General features: G+C 37.9%; 1 protein-coding gene and 1 non-coding gene across 3 annotated transcripts in view; one reads left to right on the forward strand and one right to left on the reverse strand.

The window, feature by feature from the left end:
• The window catches only part of LOC125237727 (KH domain-containing, RNA-binding, signal transduction-associated protein 3-like), a 275,954-nt gene that overhangs the window by 145,896 nt on the left and 108,764 nt on the right, over positions 1-21,294 (reverse strand). The gene's annotated exons all lie outside the window — the stretch shown is intronic.
• Positions 6,222-6,293, forward strand: Trnat-ugu. Its single transcript has one exon. It is a non-coding gene; the product is annotated as a tRNA-Thr (tRNA).

The following is a 21,294-nucleotide window of genomic DNA, read 5'->3' on the forward strand; positions in this document are numbered from 1 at the left end:
ACAAAGTTACAAAAGCTCAGCAACAGTTCTAGCGTACATTTCATGCCGTTTTAAAGTTTACTGTTCGATCTGACCACAGAAACAACCGGGTTGAAACCAAACAACAACTTCACAACGCCTTGCGAACTATACGAGTTCATCTGGATTACTTTTGGTTTAAAAATGCGCCCAATTAATTTACAACATAAAGGAATAAGTATGGGAAGAGTTGTAACTCCATACATCAGTAAATATGGGTTATTTGTATAGGAATAGTTACGTGACATCTAGCGACAATTACGCGTCAATCACGCGTCAACCAGCGTAAATTATCAGTACTGCTACTTGTCAATAGATGTCGCGACGAACGAAAAGTCTAATAAAAAAATTAAATAAAATAAAATAGCATTTATTTCAGACCTTGAGCCCATATTAAAATACAACAAATAACACAAATTAAATTAAAATGAAATGTAAAATTAAAACAAAATAAATGAAAACTAAATTAAATTAAATTAAAATGTCTACTGAATAACAGTTATATGCTAATGCTCACCAATTTTCAGCTAATATTACAATAGTATTAATCAGTATTCTGTTTTCAATCCCTTCTGCTTGAAATATAAGTTGTAAACTGTTCTAATATTTGATTTTTGGCGGACGAGACACAGTTGCCACCTAGTATCGAGTAGTGGTACTGATAATTCACGCCATTTGAAGCGTGATTGACGCGTGATTGTCGCTAGATGCCACTTAACTATGCCTATACAAATAACCCGCATTTACTGATGTATGGAGTTACAACTCTTGTTTTACTTATTCCTTTATGTCATAAATTAATTAGGCGCATTTTTATTTATTTTATTTAAACCAAAAGTAATCCAGATGAACTCGTATAGTTCGCAAGGCGTTGTGAAGTTGTTGTTTAATTTCAAATGTTTACGATTACCAAGTCATATTTTTCTTACAAAACCTCAACTTGATACACTAGGTGAATTTACAAAATTTATCATTTGCTGGGTTGTCGTAGCGCTATGAACTATTTTAAACTTTAACAGTTTGATTTGACCACAGAAACGAAACAAGAACCACTTTACAACGCCGCGCGTCCTTTACGAGTTGTTTCGGATGACATTTGGTCTGAAAACACGCCTCGATCGTAAATTATTCAATGTGCTTGGACTTTTATTTATCGCCGACGAAAACTATAAATCTGGGAGGCGGTAAACGTCGCAAATATTTGCTTGCGTTGTTTGCTCAAGACTGGGGGCTCTTAATAAAGTTTATATGAGGGGACTATGTATCGTTTAGCTGTATCTAAGTTATCAGTGAGACAAGATGTTCCACCAAGAGTATAATAAAAGTCTTATCACTCAGATTCAAACAATGTTTTCCGGGCAAACTTTTCACAAAAGCTTATCATGTTAGTAGTTGTGGATGACGTTCAAAACAATCCAAAAAGGAAAAATACAACTGGTGTTCTCCAAGCGCGGATCCGGCTTCGTGCCCAGGGGGGGTCACGTGGTCTATTTGTATGGCCAACCTAGGCTCCAGGGGGGGGGGGTCATTTTCAGTTGGTCACAGTCAGTTGATCTGTGTAAGGTGTCCCCAATTTTTTTTTTAATTTTTTTTTTACTAAGACTTTGTGCGGTGGCTCTAAATGAAATGGGAGGAAATAAACCTAAAGTGTCACAGATCAAACAAACAGCCAATCTAACGAATGAACGTGTGTCATTTGTCTTCTATCCGTGCCATCCAAAGATTGAAGCGACCTCTAGATGAGATATATGGTATCATCGTGGCATTACTCATAGACTAAGAGCCCAGAGCCAGAGCAGACCTTCCTCATTTTCTCAAGGATAAAACTTTGGGATAATGTACAGTTCGTATTGATGTTTAATGTCTGCAAATGAGGCCGGGGTGCTGATGACGGGAGGGCTTACGGAACTAATTTGTTCCATCTATTGTCCTTTGAGTCGTCGGCAACCCAAACCCTTCTTTGAACTTGTACACTCCTTTTTGTTGTGTACTTATACTTAACACAGCAAAGGGGAGTGTACAAGTTTCAAATGGGATGGCAACGCGCATGACACTCTTTGAGTTGCAGGCGTCCATAGGTTACGGTGACCGATTTCCATCAGGCGGACCGTATGCTTGTTTGCCACCGGCGTAGTATAAAACAAAAAAAAACCTAGTTCGGCCCGTCGGCCATTTTTTTGCTATAAGGTTTTTTTTACACTAACTTTCCTTAAATTCTCATGGCTGATTTTAGCAAGCAAAAGCAAGAGCAATCGAATGAATCGATATTTCACCGAGAACGAATGACCTGGTAGCGGAGATCGGCGTGAACGGAAGACGTGAACGAGTGAATGTGTTTTACGACTGCTTTAATATTCGACCCATTAGAGGGAGTGCTGATCGACGGATTACCTCACTGTAGATCGAGCAAAAACTACATTATTGTATGTATAAAAACAAGTATTAGTATAGTAGTAAACACTTTATTGTACAGAACAAATTACATGTACAGAGAATAATTATAACGGTTATGTACAAAGGCGAGCTTATCCCTTTAAGGGATCTCTTCCAGCTAACCTTAGAAAACAAATACCTCAATGAGGAAAATAATATAATTTAAAGGGTTCAGCGACTACACAACTTTATGTATGTAATGCTGTAGGTACGTATTTTTCATTAGACCATTAGAAATGAAGGAAATGGGATATAAAATATGTCTCTTTTATACCAGATGTCGTCATTAGAAAAATGTGTCGTAAATGTGTCGGTTTTCGACATTTTAAAGATGAGTCTGTAGTGAATGTTTGATCAGCCACTTAGGAGCAAAATGCACGATGCCGAAGGTAGTTTGGTGATTTTGATATTTGTTGTCATAAAATTTATGTCAGTTTACCTTGAAGTTGACATGTAATACCTACTTCAGCGTCAATGTATATAAAATCCAGACTCCAAAACTGACGTCTTAAGAAGACCATCACAGCGTTTCGTCTATAATCTAATCTTAGACGATGACGATTTGACGCTGAAAGAGACTGTTTCGTTTGTACGGATAGGAGTTTAGCGTTTGTTTTTAAAACAAATTATTTACTTGTATTACAATACAATGTTAATCTAAGTTTCGTGACGCATTGGATATCTGTAAGGTCATGTAAACGTGTTTTTCAATAAAATATAAATACTATGTTACTAACCACAGTGATAGAAATGTATGTACTAATAAAATATGGACTTATAATCATGTCTGAAATAAATAAAATAAAGTTGAATCTAATCGAATTGTTAAAGAAGGATAGATGCGCGATCTAGTGGCGCCATCTAGTGATGGATCCTGATCTACAATCGTGATGCAGCGAACGTACGAATTTCATCGCGGGAGTGCCGTCCGCGCGGAGATCAATGAAATGGTTTTTCAATTAATCTCTCCGCCCCCGGAGCTATTTACTGTCCGTGACTTGCACGAGGTATTTGAGGGTAAGTTATGAGTGAGGATTATGTAACTTACTCTATGTAATAACCTTTTTTTTTTAACGAGGGGAAATTCATAATATTGTCTTCGGTTACCGCGATAGTTACTCATGAAATAAAACTATAGAAACGGATTAAATCGCGTATAATGAATTTAAAGTACATCCCGACGTTTCGAACTCTTTACAGCGTTCGTGGTCAACGGGTGACTGAGGAAAAAATTTAATCCGTTTCCATAGTTTTATTTCATGAGGGGAAATTCGTTACGCATACCATCCCAGGCGCAGGGACCGGCCTGGGATGGTTATGTGGGACTCCCATATAGGCTAATGAGACCCATGGTGTACCCACTAAAACCCCTCGATTGCTGCCTCAGGGCTTATATTTAGGACGAGGTCGCAGGCACGTTTCGGCACTCCTCCGCAACCTCGTCAGACTCTATGTAATAACCTAACCACAAAATTAAAATTTTGAAAAACCCCCGACTGCGACATAGTGGACCGATTTTCATGAAACATGGCCAAGAACACTCCCGAGCTTTCAGACAAAAAGAAAACTAAATCTAAATCGGTTCATCCGTTTGGGAGCTACGATGCCACAGACAGAAACACACACAGACAGACCCGTCAAACTTATAACACCCCGTCGTTTTTGCATCGGGGGTTAAAAATAAGAATGTATTGTAAAGAAAAATTATTTTGTATCATCACTACCACTGGTAGTACCTACCTTGATCAAGTATAACCAATACAAAAATAAAATTTTGAAAAAACCCCAGACCGCGACATAGTTGACCGATTTTCATGAAACATGGCTAAGATCACTCCCGACTAACTCAGCTTTCAGACAAAAAAAACTAAATCTAAATCGGTTCATCCGTTTGGGAGCTACGATGCCACAGAAACACACACAGATAGACAGACAGACCCGTCAAACTTATAAGACCCCCGTCGTTTTTGCGTCGCGGGTTAAAAAAAAACTAAATCTAAATCGTTTCATCCGTTTGGGAGCTACGATGCCACAGAAACACACACAGACAGACAGACCCGTCAAACTTATAACACCCCGTCGTTTTTGCGTCGGGGGTTAAAAAGAATGTATTGTGAAGAAAAATAATTTTTCAGTACAGATGTTGTTTTTTCTACGCACTAACTAGTGCGAGAAGTGGTTCATTATATGTCAGGTCAAAACTTCGGAGGCTCATCGTAACTCGTGTCGATTTAAAACACTCCCTTCGGTCGTGTTTTAATTTATCGCCACTCGTTTCGAGCTTACTTTTTGTCGCACTAGTATCGTAATGTACTATTGTATCATCACTACTACTGCTAGTCGCTTGATCAAGTAAAATTAGATTGTAAAGCTTATAAAAAGTAAATTGCTAGTAGTAGTAATTGTATTGTACTAAAGTTTGCTTAGTTTGGGGCTAGTTTGATCTGTAAAAGGTGTCAAAAAAAAATTGCGACTGCTTACTCCGAAAACTCACATAATTATTTCGACTGTGTTCTATCAAAAAATCTGGCTAAACTTAAAATTGCGCCACGTCTCTGATATTAACAACAACAACATACAATCAACATACAATCACGCCTGTATCCCATAAAGGGGTAGGCAGAACACATGAAACTACTAAAGCTTCAGTGCCACTCTTGGCAAATAAGGGGTTGAAAGAAAACGAAACTGTGACATTGCAGTGACAGGTTGCCAGCCTCTCGCCTACGCCACACGCCACGCTCGTTGGCCTGTGTGGTGACGGGTTAAGAATTTCACCACCCCCTTTCTTCCCGTGGGTGTCGTAGAAGGCGACTATGGGATATGGGTTAAATTGTGGCGTAGGCGAGAGGCTGGCAACCTGATATTAACATAGTGCTCGATAAGGAGTCTTTATTATACTGTGGTCCAGTTCTATCTTTCTTTCGTTTTTTCCTTGGCAGCCTGATACGGCAAGATTTTCACTTTTTCCTTTATTTAGTCCCGGTAAGCCCTAAGCATTTCTCACCTCACTTTTTTTTTCAAATAATGTATGCCAATAAAATAATTCCAATCTGTAAAAGTACTCCAAAAACCTTGAACAAACAACACGTACAAATATTTGCGACGTTTACCGCCTTCCCGATTTATAGTTTTCGTCGGCGATAAATAAAAGGCCAACCGCAGTGAACAATTTACGGTTCGGGCGCGTTTGCAGACCGAACGGCATTCGGTACAACTCGTAAAGGTCGCACGGCGTTGGAAAGTTGGTCATTCGGTGCTGGGTACGTAGCACAAACGCTCTTTTCGTACACTACCTTTCGCGGCTTTTCGTTTTCGTTTCGCATCGCAGAAAAGCCATTTGGCTACGGCGCCTGGTCACATCAAACAGTTAAAGTTTAAAGTTGTTTGTAGTTCTACCACAGTTTAACAGATGCCAAACTGTGAGAGGTCAAGAGGTGTTTGTTTATTATGTGTAGGTTTCCTAAGAAACTATATGGCTGTAACGTGTAATTTACCGTTCTCAATTCTTGTGCGTTTACAGACATAAAAGCAACTGGTAAGATTCGCAAAAATCGTGCTGTATTGTGAAGCTGTTCTTTGCTTTCAATTCAGTGGATAAGTCGAACTGTAAAATTTAGGAATATAATGTAGGTATGTGTGTACCGGTCACTTTAAGAGATAATTTATCGTAATAGGTAGGGTAAAGGTAATATTACCATTTTAAGTCACATCGTCTTTTGATGTTAAATTATATTTTATTTTAAACTATACTACGCGGCGGCGGGGGCGGGCGGGTGGTCTAGTGGTGAAGACGTTAGCTCTGTAAACTGAAGACCCGGGTTCGATTCCCGGCTCGGCCACCAGTGGGCCTTGTCGTTTTTTCTTTCGTGTATGATATCTATTTCAATTTATAATTTAAACTATACTCTTAACTTTCTGTCCAACACGTTAATCTTCTTAACACTGAGCCGCCCGGTAAATCTCCAGTCCTCCGATACTCTTATTAAAATACAGCTTCATAAAACTTGATTAAATTTCACAAGCACTTACAGGTTTTAAAACTCCTTCTATAAATATCGTTAAAACGTTCAGCTGGAAGTCTTGAATAATGTACAGAGGGAAGCACAAGCGTCTCGAGAAAGCTCTCGGGTTCAGAAGCATCTTTGTCACTCACTTTAATAAACTTGAAAAATGTGACTTCTTCTTCATTTGAATGAAAGGTTAAATCTTTGTAAATGGATGTCTTTGTAAATATAATGGATACATTTAAACAATATCATGGTTAAAATTTAAACGCAGGTTACGTCGGTTAAGATTGATATATGGTCTTGCGTAGTAGTTGAAAACAAGTACCTACATACAGGGTGTATTTTGATAGTGGGTCAGTAACGGCAGTTATGAGATTCCGTGGTCCTACGAAAAAATGGTCTTAGGAGACTTTCCCTCGATTTCAAATTGATGAGAAATAGCCTGGCACAGATTTTGGAAAAAAACGTACAGGGTGCGAGAAAAAGGGCATTCTTGACAAACTTTTTTTTTGACGCCAATCGATCCCATTCCTATACAGGATCAAAAGTTTGTATGGGACTAAAAAAATTCCGGCTGAAAAGTCACAAATCGCGAAAAACTTTTCCCATGCAATTTGTATGAAAACATTTTTTTTTCACATTGTGCTTTTATGATGCCAATATTGCCAATCGATTCCATTCGTCAGCAGTGGGCGACGGACTGGAAAGTGGGTGAAAGGACTGATATGATGAAGATCCTTTAGTATTATAAGTAAATAAGTAATAAAGCAACCTTTCGACATTCCATCGTTATTCCAATATCATCGTAGTTACCTGCAACAAATAAAAATGTTTAAAATAAATAAATATTATAGGACTTCTTTCACAGATTACTCAGTCCCAATGTAAGCTCAAGAAGGCTTGTATCGTGAGTACTCAGACAATGATACACGGTGTTTCCGGTATCACTCAAAACCTCAGACACCCCAACTGATTTTTATTTTTTTAAACTCATCTAGAGAATTCATCTTTTAATCTGATCGTTACTTTTTTTTTAAATTGAATTTTTAATTTTATGTACAGCTCTACTTGACTTTTAGCTCTACACTCAATAAAGTAATTGCTAACTACCATCATAAACCATAAGACTATTTATTTGTGTACGTTACTGCAACGACATAAGGTTTACCAATAGACAGCTAAGATGTCACTGTAAAACACTTTAAAGCTTTGTCACAGTAAACTTCAAATTGGACAGGTAATCGCAGTAAGCAAATAAACTCAATATTCAAAATGACAAGGTTGTAATTAGGTACGAGTTCAATTTGTTATGACTTATGATAAACATTAAGATTAAACTGACAAACAACGTCAAACTAGTAGCGGAAAAAATAATCGTCCAAGTAACCGGCCAGTATTAATACCCCTAAATACTGAAAAAAGGTAAACAACCTCTAGCAATGCGATATACACAATGTTGTATTACGAGTACAATAGAATGGACACGTAAAAAATAACTAATAATACTAATTTAAATAAAAATATTACCCCCATCAAGATATAGCTCAATCGATTCTACTCTCGATTCTGAACAAACGGTTTTCAGGTTTTTAGTGTTAAGTGAAACACGGTGTATATGTATTATAATATAACAAAAATACTAATACATCTATGACTCAGGACAGGAACAAATATACAACGTGTTTCCGGTATCACTCAAAACCTCAAACACCCCAACAGATTTTTATTTTTTTAAACTCATCTAGAGTATTCATCTTTTAATCTGATGGTTACTTTTTTTTTAAATTGAATTTTTAGATTTCTGTACAGCTCTACTTGACTTTTAGCTCTACACTCAATAAAATAATTGCTAACTACTATCACAAACCATAAAACTATTTATTTGTGTACGTTACTGCAACGACATAAGGTTTACCAATAGACAGCTAAGATGTCATTGTAAAATACTTTAAAGCTTTGTCACAGTAAACTTCAAATTGGACAGGTAATCGCAGTAAGCAAATTTAAACCCAATATTCAGAATGACAAGGTTGTAATTAGGTACGAGTTCAATTTGTTATGACTTATGATAAACATTAAGATTAAACTGACAAACAACGTCAAACTCGTAGCGGAAAAAATAATCGCCCAAGTAACCAGCCAGTATTAATACCCCTAAATACTGAAAAAGGTAAACAACCTCTAGCAATGCGATATACACAATGTTGTATTACGAATACAATAGAATAGGCACGTAAAAAATAACTAATAATACTAATTTAAATAAAAATATTACCCCCATCAAGATATAGCTCAATCCATTCTACTCTCGATTCTGAACAAACGGTTTTCAGGTTTTTAGTGTTAAGTGAAACACGGTGTATATCTGTGCTCATCACACAAATGTAAATGCTCTTACCGGGATCGAATCCAGGACCGCGGCTTAACAGGCAGGGTAACTACGTGCTAGGCCAGACAAAACAAAAGTTCTCTTACGTACGACCGTATAATTTTAGAAACTCAATTATTCCGTGGAACTATCATCATTTCCAACACAAACACTGAATGTTTGTGTTCGCTCCAACTTTGTTTTCATACAACGCTCATCTCAGTTGTGTGCTCCGCCTACTGAGAGTTACCCTAGTACAGTCAGGATCAAATATTCTGTGACAGCTAAATATTGACACTGGAAATTTCAAATCCCATTAGGGAAAAACTTATACTTTTCCGGAGAGCCAAAAGACGAAATTAAATACTCGTAAATAAAAAAATCATAACATTGCCACTACTTCCTATATAGACAAATCTTAAATATATTACAGAATACAGAATCATTTATTTGTCCAACATAGGTGTACATAAAAAAATATAAGTATTAAAATATAAGTATAAATTTACGCCTGTGTTCCCATATGGGGTAGGCATATGGGGTAGGGTACATGACACATCTCAAAATTCAGTGCCACTCTTAACAATTAAGGGTGTAACAGAACAAGCGTCTATGACGAGGAAATTGACTCGTTATTACATATAAAACTTACGACGAATCAACTTTTCTTTGACCAACTTTTTGGTGCATATTTCCTTTGGGATTTCATTGGATATTTTGACAAATAATATCTTTGAAGCTTTATCACATGTATAGTCACGTCTTCACTCATAAAATTCACTGTTATTCGATGCAAAACAGGTTGGAAAAACATATTTATCAACAAACTACGTTCACATGGACGGAATACTGACACTGACAGTTGTCAGCTGCGTAACGTTCCGATATTGTGTCTTGGTTTCATTTACAAGTCAAAGAGGTAATAATCACTGATATTGATTATTATACTTTCTTAATATATCATTCAGTGTAACAATTAGGAATAGGTGTGATCTTTCATTGCGAAGTTACTTACTAAATTGATTTAAACAATCTTTCACAAAATAATATTTACGTAAAAATATTTACGGAACACTCCACTATTGGACTACATAGGTATCAATACCAATAGCTCTGTCTCTCTCTAAAACAGCTGCAATCTGCACGTGTTAATAAGCAAACATCCGCGTGATGATCGTGAACTTTATTGCGTAGAGCGTATGAGTGTAAACAAAGCACTTGTGATCTTTTTCTTATGTGCGCAAGTTAATGGCTTTCTGTCGATGTTGTGTCGATGGTACGTCGATACTGTGTCGATAGTCGATAGTATGTCGATGTTATGTCGATACTGTGTCGATAGTCGATAGTATGTCGATGTTATGTCGATACTGTGTCGATAGTCGATGTTGTGTCGATGTTATGTCGATGTTGTGTCGATGTTATGTCGATTGTGTGTCGATACTGTGTCGATGGTATGTCGATACTGTGTCGATGAAGCGTCGATACTGTGTCGATGGTATGTCGATGTTTGAAGTTATAAAAGGGTCGGGAGGAGCCGACGCGCGGCATTCTTAAAATATCTACAAGACTAACAGTGTCTCTGGCTTTCGTGTATTATACTGCTAAGTGAAGTTGTTCTGCTATTATTTCTCTGTTTGTTTTTACTTGGAAATTATTCTAAGTGATTGTAAACTTTGAAATTGTGTCTTTGTTTGATTGTGCGGGGACAATATCGTCGTACAGTTGGACTTAGACCTGTGGTGGAATTGCTTTACTGTCAGTTGTGGGGTTATTTTAGTGTTCTATTTATAGTGTAGTGTTACATTTAAATTAAGTGTATAGTGAAGTTTTCTGTGCTTTGTTTCATGAGTGCCGTTAAGCAATACAAAGACTGGGTCGATGTATGGCTGGTGCTTGGAGATAAGTCTGTGTTTGGTTTTGTAGGGAGTAATTCTTGCAAAACTAAGCTTAGATTATAGCACGTAAAGGAAACTTCACTCGTTTGTTTAGTTGGTCAGTAAAATTGAATTTAGTAATTTTCTATGGGGTTATTTTGTGAAAGTTGTAAGCCAGATCATTGTTTGTGACAGACTGTTGTCCAGCTAAGCGCTTTATACCTTGCGGCTGTTAAACATAAGGCGTTTAGGGGTCTTTTTGTTCCAAGTGGAGGGCTTGGGCGCTTTTATTTACTTACAAAAGCGTATTTTCTCACCGGTCTCAAAGAGTCCAACTGTTAGATGGAAGTGAGGACTTTCACGATTGACGAAAGACATTAGGAGTAATCCTTGCTCACAGAAGTCGGCAGTATTTGAGGCTGGGGTCCTATATATATTTATATTTATTTACTCGGTGCTCTAGTCCATGCTGGCGTTGGTCGCTGGGGATTTCGGTTGTGATCGATCCACATCTAAGTAAAGTTGATCGCAGCTGGGTCTCTCATGTGGCTGGTACTGGTGCGTCCTAGAATACTGGATATATACACGGATAGGGCGATCTACTCTCTGCTACCCTAGCCCGCGGGCAAAAGCAGAGGGGGGGATCAGAACTCAAGCCTATAGGTTGCCTATCTCAGCTTCGCTGGCTGAACTGTACAGCTTATGGTAGGGATAAACTTGTGCATATTTTGAACACAAGATCTATGGTAAGTGACGGTCTGTGTTTCAGATATGCTAGAATAGGGAAAACGATAGGACTAGGGTAAAGTCACACACTATTTCTATGAAAGTAGAGTTCTTTTATGATTGGTTTTGGAATATAATTGGTCAACGTGTATTGTGGAGAAATAATTTAACTACTACTATTTATATGGTTTAAATGGACTTTAAATGTGGTGTTTATTATCTTAATATATGTGGTAAAACTGGTAATTTATAAAACCTCTTATTACTTAATTTATTTGAGTGAAATTAATAATTGTGGTAGCAATTTCTGATTCTTCGTGTAGCATCGAGCCAGTGAGTGTTGCTAACTAGTTTTTCAAGGTAAATTCTATCAAGTTGGTTAGGGAAACAAACTATACTTTGGAATAAAAAGCATAAGTTTGTTATAGGGCCCAGTGGCATGCGAGCGCCGTCCACTGATGACAAGTCAAAAGCTTCAAGGAGTTACTAGACTTACATACTTCGTTCTCAGTGGTAGCAACTACTCGGAGCCTTGATGATACATTAGAAGGATCGAGAAGTTATGGTCTATTAGCAGTATTGGGGAAAAGGGGGGTTTAGCTAGGGAAAAGAAACAAAATAAAAAAGGGGTTAGTTTGTAGATAGATAGCCCTTAAGGCTTACTTGCTTAGGATGCCCGATAATGTGGTTTGATTGGGCCTAAGGATTCCAGACGGTATCGCAAGTTCTCACCCCAAACCGGAATCGAAAATAGAGCGTAGCCGATGTTTTCTAAAATATTTTTTAATATTTATTTCATGTATGTTTCACTCACTAACTTTTATTCTAAAATTCCTTCATCACGTCATTAATTTTCTCACTCATAACTTTCTAGGCCTAAACCTGATAAAATACTCTTCTATAACACTATATTATTATGCTACAATAACCTTTATTCTTCTCCAAAATATAAATAAATAAAATTTTAAAAATTAGTCAAAAATACAGCTGATACTCATTAAAGGATCTAGGTTATCGCGGTTCACATCGAAGGGTTCTACTTATTCACGCTAGACGATCACAAGGCCAAATTTAAGGGGTATATTTAAAGGGGGGTTAGCTATAATGTTGGTTAGTCAAGTAAGTAAGTAGATAAGTAAGGTGAGCGGAGGTTTAGTTACAAGGGGTTGATTGATAGAAAACGAGATTGTGACATTGCATTGCAGCATTGCAGGGACAGGTTGCTAGTATACACCACAAAAGAATCAATATACCACAGTCGACTTCTACTACACGCACGGGAGGAAAAGATGTGAAATTCTTAACACTGCACCATACAAGCAATACACACAATATTATTATCAATTCTATAAGAATCTTATTCAAATGTTAATCAATACAAAAATATTTAAAAATTGTAAATAAAAACTAAATACATTAAATGTTACAATTCACCATAATATGTACCTATACGTTGTCTTATACATTATTGAAAATAATGAAATTCCATAGTGATCCTTATAATGTATCACAGAAATGCAGACTAAAACTAGCCTTTCACATTCTCCTACGTGCTCTCAGTTTTCCAATAGTTGCAAACAATCGCCACCAGTTGCGAACCAGTTGCGATCAGTTGCGGACAGTTGCGGAACTAGATTAGGCCCCGGAAGTTCCGAATTGGGTTAAATCGCTTCCGGTTTCCTCAACCTGTTTGAGTTTGGAACTATTCCACTAAAAATTTAGTTTGGCAAAACCGTTGTTGAGATAACTTTTGGTAGTTTTTAGGGTTCCGTAGTCAACTAGGAACCCTTATAGTTTCGCCATGTCTGTCTGTCCGTCCGTCCGTCCGTCTATAATCTCAGTAACTGTTAGCACTAGAAAGCTGAAATTTGGTACTAATATGTATATCAATCACGCCAACAAAGTGAAAAAATAAAAAATGGAAAAAAAAATGTTTTATTAGGGTACCCCCCCTACATGTAAAGTGGAGGCTGTTTTTTTTTTCATTCCAACCCCAGCGTGTGATATATTGTTGGATAGGTATTTAAAAATGAATAAGGGTTTACTAAGATCGTTTTTTGGTAATATTAATATTTTCGGAAATAATCGCTCCTAAAGGAAAAAAAAGTGCGTCCCCCCCCTCTAACTTTTGAACCATATGTTTAAAAAATATGAAAAAAATCACGAAAGTAGAACATCATAAAGACTTTCTAGGAAAATTATTTTGAACTTGATAGGTTCAGTAGTTTTTGAGAAAAATACGGAAAACTACGGAACCCTACACTGAGCGTGGCCCGACACGCTCTTGGCCGGTTTTTAAAACTTAATGTAATGATATTACTGAAGTAAGGTTGCACAGTGATTTTCATTTTAGTAGTTTAGGAAACAGGCACCGTAGCCGAATGACATTTCTGCGACGCGAAACACCTCCGAAATGCCGCAGAAATGTAGTATGGCTCTGTCGCGCCAATACGCAAGAGCGATAGAGATAGATAGCTACGAAAGAGACATTATCGTGAGCGTTTGTGCGTTCGGCTACGCGAAAAGTTAGTCGGTAAAGTCCAATTTATGTTGAGTTGACATTTCTTTCTTTAATAACTATATCTAACATATTTTTCACCACACGAATTGGTAAAGATGCTCTTGATTCTTCCAAGACGGATGAAAAAAATTGCATTTTATTCACACAAGAGTGCAAAGTAATTTCATACATATTTTAATTTGATGTCCAAAGCTGTCTGATAGAATCGAGAGTGAATCGACACCTTTAAATGATGATTTTGAAATGTTCAATGAATTGATGAATTTAATTTAATTACACGTTTAAGATTTCATATTTTCCACGTGTAAGTGTGGTAAAAAAATATATGATTCACTCGGTGGCAAAATTTGTTTAACCTCCGTGCCTTGAAACCCTCGCATCGCTCAAGATTCTACTTTTTGAATACACGTGCGGTTAAGCAACAACTTTGCCCCCATGTAAGATGAATAACTATTAGAAGTTTTATAAAAGAAAATACTGGCTGCCATAAACCCTGCACTAGACATTCAATTATGTACACGTCAAAAGTTAAAAGCGCGCTTAACCATAACAATCTAAAGAATAATAGGAGCTGCAGCGCTACCACCTAAATACAGGCAGCCGAATGCCATTTCGAAACGAAATCGAAACGCCGCAGAAAGGTAGTTTCATAGTTTGGCTCTGTCGCGCCAATACGCAAGAGCGATAGAGATAAATATAGAGAGCGGTCCTGGGTTCGAATCCCGGTAAGGGTATTTATTTGTGTGATGAGCGCAGATATTTATTCCTGTCATGGATGTTTTCTCATGTATAAAAGTATGTATTTATCTATTTAAGTATGTATATCGTCGCTTAGCACCCATAGTACAATTAAGCTTTGCTTAGTTTGGGGCTAAGGTAGATCTGTGTAAGGTGTCCCCAATCTTTATATATTTATATTTTTGACGACCGGTCTGGCGTAGTCGGTAGTGACCCTGCCTGCTACGCCGCGGTCCCGGATTCGAATCCCGGTAAGGGCATTTATTTGTGTGATGAGCACAGATATTTGTTCCTGATTCATGGATGTTTTCTATGTATATAAGTATTTATATATTATATATATCGTTGTCTGAGTACCCACAACACAAGCCTTCTTGAGCTTACCGTGGTCCTCAGTCAATCTGTGTAAGAATGTCATATAATATTTATTTATTTATTTATGATGGGTGTCGTAGAAGGCGACTATGGGATATGGTTTTAATTGTGGCGTAAGCGAGAGGCTGGCAACCTGTCACTGCAATGTCACAGTTTCGTTTTCTTTCAATCCCTTATTTGCCAAGAGTGGCACTGAAGCTTTAGCAGTTTCATGTGTTCTGCCTACCCTTTTATGGGATACAGGCGTGATTGTATGTATGTGTATGTATGTAAGATGAATAACTATTAGAAGTTTTATAAAAGAAAATACTGGCTGCCACAAACTGCACTAGACATTCAATTATGTACACGTCAAAAGTTAAAAGCGCGCTTAACCATAACAATCTAAAGAATAATAGGAGCTGCAGCGCTGACATCTAAATACAGGCAGCCGAATGGCATTTCTGCGACGCGAAACGAAATCGAAACGCCGCAGAAAGGTAGTCTGGCTCTGTCGCGCTAATACGCAAGAGCGATAGAGACAGATATCTACGAGCGTTTTGTGAGTGTTTGTGCATTCTCACGTATTAAGTCGATATAACGCCCGATATGTTAATATTTTTATGTGAATATCTTTAAATATGTCTGAGTCTCACGGGAGTTTTATAGTTAAATAACCTTTTTTCAAAAAATAAAACCGCCTTCAAAAATAAGGGCATTACAAAACACGGAGAAACTAAAAAGCAAAAAATAATAAACCTTTGAATTCAGATTTCTTATTGGATTGCAATAATCTAAACATCCAAATTATAAACAAATCAATTATTTTTGTAGTCGGTACCACCCCTGTTCCTCGTCTTGCTATTGCCTGTTTGCCCCACCCAACCATACGCAAGCTGGCCCCGACTACAAAAATAATTGATTTGTTTATAATTTGGATGCTTTACATACAAAAAAAAAAACATTCAGTCGAATTGAGAACCTCCTCCTGTTTTTGAAGTCGGTTAAAAATCGTAGTAAGGAACCTTAGACTTGGCTCGACCTTGTGTAGATTTCATTACTTTTTACAGATAAACAAGCAGCTCCATCGAGAGTTGGCTAGTTTTTTTACAGAATGTTTTTGGGGGGATATACCCTACGTAAATCCACATGTTCCTTGATCAATGCCTCGTAACGTTTGAATCTCTCTCTCTCTCTCATGTTAAAGGTCTAATATAAATACATACTTTCCTAGACCTGGGGCTCATTTTTCAAAACTGAAAGTTACAAGTTACAAGTGGAAGTCTGTTTCCAACTTGTCATATTAGACATTGACTACCACTTGTAAATTGTAACTTGTAGCTTCAAGCCACTGCTCGGCTCGCTCTCTCTATGAGCGGCGTCGTTGATGTGACGTGACACATCACGCTCAGTGGCTCGCAACACTTGAGGGGGTACTTTTCAAGATTTCATCTTCCTTAAAACTTTATTTTATATCTGGGATATGTACATTACGATACAAGTGTGTAAAAAAGGAAGGTCGAAACGAGTGGCGATAAATTAAAACATTTAAAACACGACCGAAGGTGTTTTAAATCGACACGAGTTACGAATTTTCTTTTCGGACGTGTATCGTACAACGTTTTTCAGTACAGATGGCCCTCTGAAGCTTCGACCTGGAATATAATGAACCACTTCTCGCACTAGTGCGTAAAAAAGACACATCTGTACTGTAAAATATATATTCTTAAAGGCATAATTTCCTACATTTTCCCGTATACCGTATACCTAACCCGCTCTAAGAGGATCGTTTGATGTCTCCGCGAGGCGTGACGCGTGCCCTAAGCTTCACGCCTGAGATCGCAGCATCTCAAGTAGACATTTTCGAGCATTTTCGTTTCGCACCAAAGTATAAAAGTGTACCTCCTTAAAATATAGACATGGCTAGTTTAATTCGAAAATTGCGGAATCCTCCATACAAACTTCCAGCCCCCATTTTAGGGACATGGGGGGTTAGAAAGAGACAAAAAGTAGCCTATGTTACTCTCAATCCCTTCACATATCTCCATTTAAAAAAACACGTCAATTCGTCGCTCTGGTTTGTAGAAACCAACGGACACACACTTTTCCATTTTAAACCCCCGACGCAAAAACGACGGGTCAAAACTGTCTGTCTGTGTGTCTGTCTGTCTGTCTGTTTGTCTGTCTGTCTTTGTTTGTGTATGTCGGTGGCATCGTAGCACCCGAACAGATGAAGATCTCGATTCTCAATTTAGTTTTTTTTTGTCTGAAAGCTGAGTAAGTCGGGAGTGTTCTTAGCCATGTTTCATGAAAATCGGTCCACTATGTCGTGGTCAGGGGTTTTTTCAAAATTTTAATTTTGTGGTTATTTTAGTTTACAATTTACAAATATTTACTTATAATAATTATTATGAATCTTCTGAGCTCATCTGGTGCTGTAGCCGAATGGCATTTCTGCGACGCGAAACGAAAACGAAACGCCGCGAAAGTTAGTCTGGCTCTGTCGCGCCAATACGCAAGAGCGATAGAGATAGATATCTACGAGCGTTTCGTTTCGTAAGCGTTTGTGCCATTCGGCGACGTACCCTGTTCCACGTGTCGTGCACATTGAAAATGTTATAACATTAACACGTAGCTAGTTATATTTGTCTGCACATGTAGGCACTAATACAATATATAATAATACAGAATATAATTTACAAAGTAATGTTGTCTCTCTGTTATAAATAACGCTAGGTATTAGGCACTGGTCCCATCGCGAGCTAGTAAGCTATGAGCTATTGGCTATAAAAACGAACAAAAGATAAGCACTCCCGTGCGAATAAAAGAGACACGGTGATTTTGATAGCTCACCGCTGGGCGAGTAACTATAAACATCGCCGTGTCTCTTTTATTTGCACAGAAGTGATTATCTTTTGTTCGTTTTCCCCTCACTAGCTCGGAAACACGTGTTTTGTCCTTTAATACCAGCGGGTAAAAACGCATTTTACACACTAGTGGGTAAAGTAATTTGACCTTGAATAAAGTCAAATTAACTGCTTTAAAATTGATAAAAGGAAGTGAATCTAGTAATAAATATGATTTACCACCTGTGGAACTACTGGAAGCAGTGATAAACGCATTTTTTGCGTTGTAGTTTCCTCGCTATAGTGAGGGGAAAAGTTTTGTGTTACACTCGGGTGCAAATGTATTTTACTTCTCGTGTGTTAAAAAACTCGCAAGTTCAGGATTCTATTCTCGAACCACTCGCTTCGCTCGTGGTTCAACTATAGAATCCTTTCACTTGCTCGTTTTTTAATTCCACACTCGGCGTTAAAATACAACTTTGCCCCCTTGTATAACAAATAACTATTTTATAGCCGATAGCTCATAGCTTACTAGCTCGCGGTGGGACCAGTGCCATAAACTATCAAAATCATGATATTCATGGTCGTAAAATTATTACTGCATTTTATTTCTGGCAATAGTACATTACATCAGAGGCCGGGAAAATGAGGATTTCCGGCCAAGTGGGTATATACGGCCGAGCGAGCGTGCGAGCGAGGCCGGATAGGGATACGAGGCCGGGAATCCGTTTTCACGCCGAGGTATGTATAGTGCTTTTCTCAAACATACAATGAAATAAAAAAAAATGCTCTAAAGGACAATATTTTATAAAAAAAAGTTACTTTGCAGGCCTAGGCCTGAAAAATAATATGAAATCCCTTTACAGTCCTCTCGAGTTGTTGCGCCCAAAAAGCGATACTTCCCAGCCCATTTTAAGGAACGTAAAGACAATATTTCATTGCATGTTTGAGAAAAAGATAATTTTACAAGAGGAAACATGCAGGAAAAAAATGTTTTGCTCGTAAAGTATTCACATTTTATTTAGTTGTGACTTTTTTGTTTGATTCTGAAAATAAAAATATTAATAAAGAAAATATTTTGTAGTCAACAATATGTAATTTTATAATACCTAATCCTTTTTTATACCACGTCGGTCGCAAACAGGTATACGGTCCGCCTGATGGAAAGCGATCACCGTAACCTATGGACGCCTGCAACTCAAGGGGTGTCACATGCGCGTTGCCGACCCATTAGAAACTTGTACACTCCTTTCTTGAAAAACCCCATACTGTAGTTCATCGGGCATACCTCGTCAGGGAGCTCATTCCACAGCCGGAGCGTCCGCGGCAGGAAATTCCTCTGAAACCACACGGTGAGCGACCATTTAGGTTGCAAGGTGTGTGGATGAGCGCCCTGTCGATGGCGAGCGGTGCGATGATGAAAAGTGGACGTTGGCATCATGTCAAACACTTCCTCAGAACATAACCCATTGAACAGGCGATAGAACACACATACGGAGGCGAAGTTCAATGTTAACTTCAAATCCTACAATGTTAACTTCAATTGACAAAAATGTCATTCAAATTCATGGCAATACATCGATAACTTGTGTATATCGATATAGTTATCAAGTAATTTTCCATTTAAAAAATCTCCTAAGACCGTATTCTTATAATTGGCTGCTCCATTTTTTAAACTCACCTATAAAAGGTTTTGAAAATGAGATTACTATAAAAGACGAGAGCGAGACTATTATAAAATTGATAGAAATATAAATAGTATTCATATACGCTACAAGATGGCGTTGGCACACAGCCAACGCCTAACCGAAGTGACAGATGTTGACGCTACGTGGCGATCACAACGCAGTCTGGCTCTGTCGCTCTACAGAAGAGCGATAGAGATAGCGATATCGATTGTGACGTTGGTACCTAACCCAGTTAATTCAGTGCCGGCTTATTTATCAAACTGTATTCTAGTTTCACTCGCACGTCAGCGATGACGGCCATTATAGACGGTGGCGTGTGATGCCATTACTGTCAAAACCGGGAGAGCTACGAAATGACAGGAATGACAACTGCTCTGTTGTTGTTTAGCGGGATCGAAATATTTCTAAAATTGAATATTTTTTGTTGTAGCCATACCTCGGACACTGGCGATCAAATATATGAAAGAGGCGCGTTCCTAGCACAGTCTAAGCTACTTAACTACTATGCTTGTATGAGTGAAATATGACAGGTCGACTGTTCGCGTTTTTGACAGGTGGTAACTGTGAGGTAACCGAGAGGGGGTGGGCGGCACTTTCAAGATGGGAACGGGAGTGGCCATACTGTACGATAGTACTCTTTAATGTTCTATGTCTATGATGTTCATTCTAGAAAAAAGGTTTAGTAAATATTATTGTCAAAATTCAATAGGATCAAGTTAGCATCAAACTCAGTGTTTCACACAAAATAAGTTGCATCTACATTTATACGTTGTTTTAAACACCTGAGAAAGTGCTATTAAAAGTAGTCGCAGTTTTGAAACTATTCTCCATTCAGTCGTGTCTAGTTCAAAATTTCTAAATTCTGACTACAAACAATAGCAGAAACACAAGCTATTCGGTAGCACAAAGGAAACCTGAACACTGAATATGTTTTTTCTGGGACGCACTGAAAGTCTCCTGTTAGCTATTGTGGTGGAAAATGGATAAAATTGTACTTGGTTTTTTATTTGACGGACGGATTTATCGGACGAAAATTCAAATATTCTTTTATCGATGAATTAACCAAATGAAAGTATTCTCAATACTCAAAGCTTCATTGCAAATAAGGACAAATCCATGCAGTAGTGGATACACAGTATCAATAGAATCTTAAACTAAAAAAATTAAAACAATTTTGAACGACGACGAAAACATCGATGACTCAGTAACACACAAATTAATGCCCTTACCGAGATTCAAAGATTTCGAACCCAGGACCGCGATTGAGTAGGCAGGTTCACTACGCGGTAAGCCAGAACGGTCGTCAAAATTGATAAACAATACCTCACATCACTTTGCCAATTACCCTGACATTTGCAGGTCAAGAATTCATTAAACCAGACACACAGGGCGCTCTACTTATTCAATGTTCCTATTCTCAAAACACTTTGTACATTATTTGCAAGTTGTCCAGTGTATTACCAACTTTTAGCCCCATCATCCTCCTTGCGTTATCCTGTTATTCACAACGGCTCGTGAGAGCCTGGGGTCCGCTTCGACAACTAATCGCAAGATTTAGCGTAGACACTAGTTTTACGAAAGCGACTGCCATCTGACCTTCCAACCCGAAGGGTAACTCGGCTTTATTGGTATTAGTTCCGTTTTCTCACGATGTTTTCCTTCAGTGAAAAATTACTGGCAAATATCTAATGACATTTCGGATATTAGTTCCGAAAAAC

The sequence above is a fragment of the Leguminivora glycinivorella genome, chromosome 22 (genome assembly GCF_023078275.1).
Source record: "Leguminivora glycinivorella isolate SPB_JAAS2020 chromosome 22, LegGlyc_1.1, whole genome shotgun sequence".
NCBI lineage: Eukaryota > Metazoa > Arthropoda > Insecta > Lepidoptera > Tortricidae > Leguminivora > Leguminivora glycinivorella.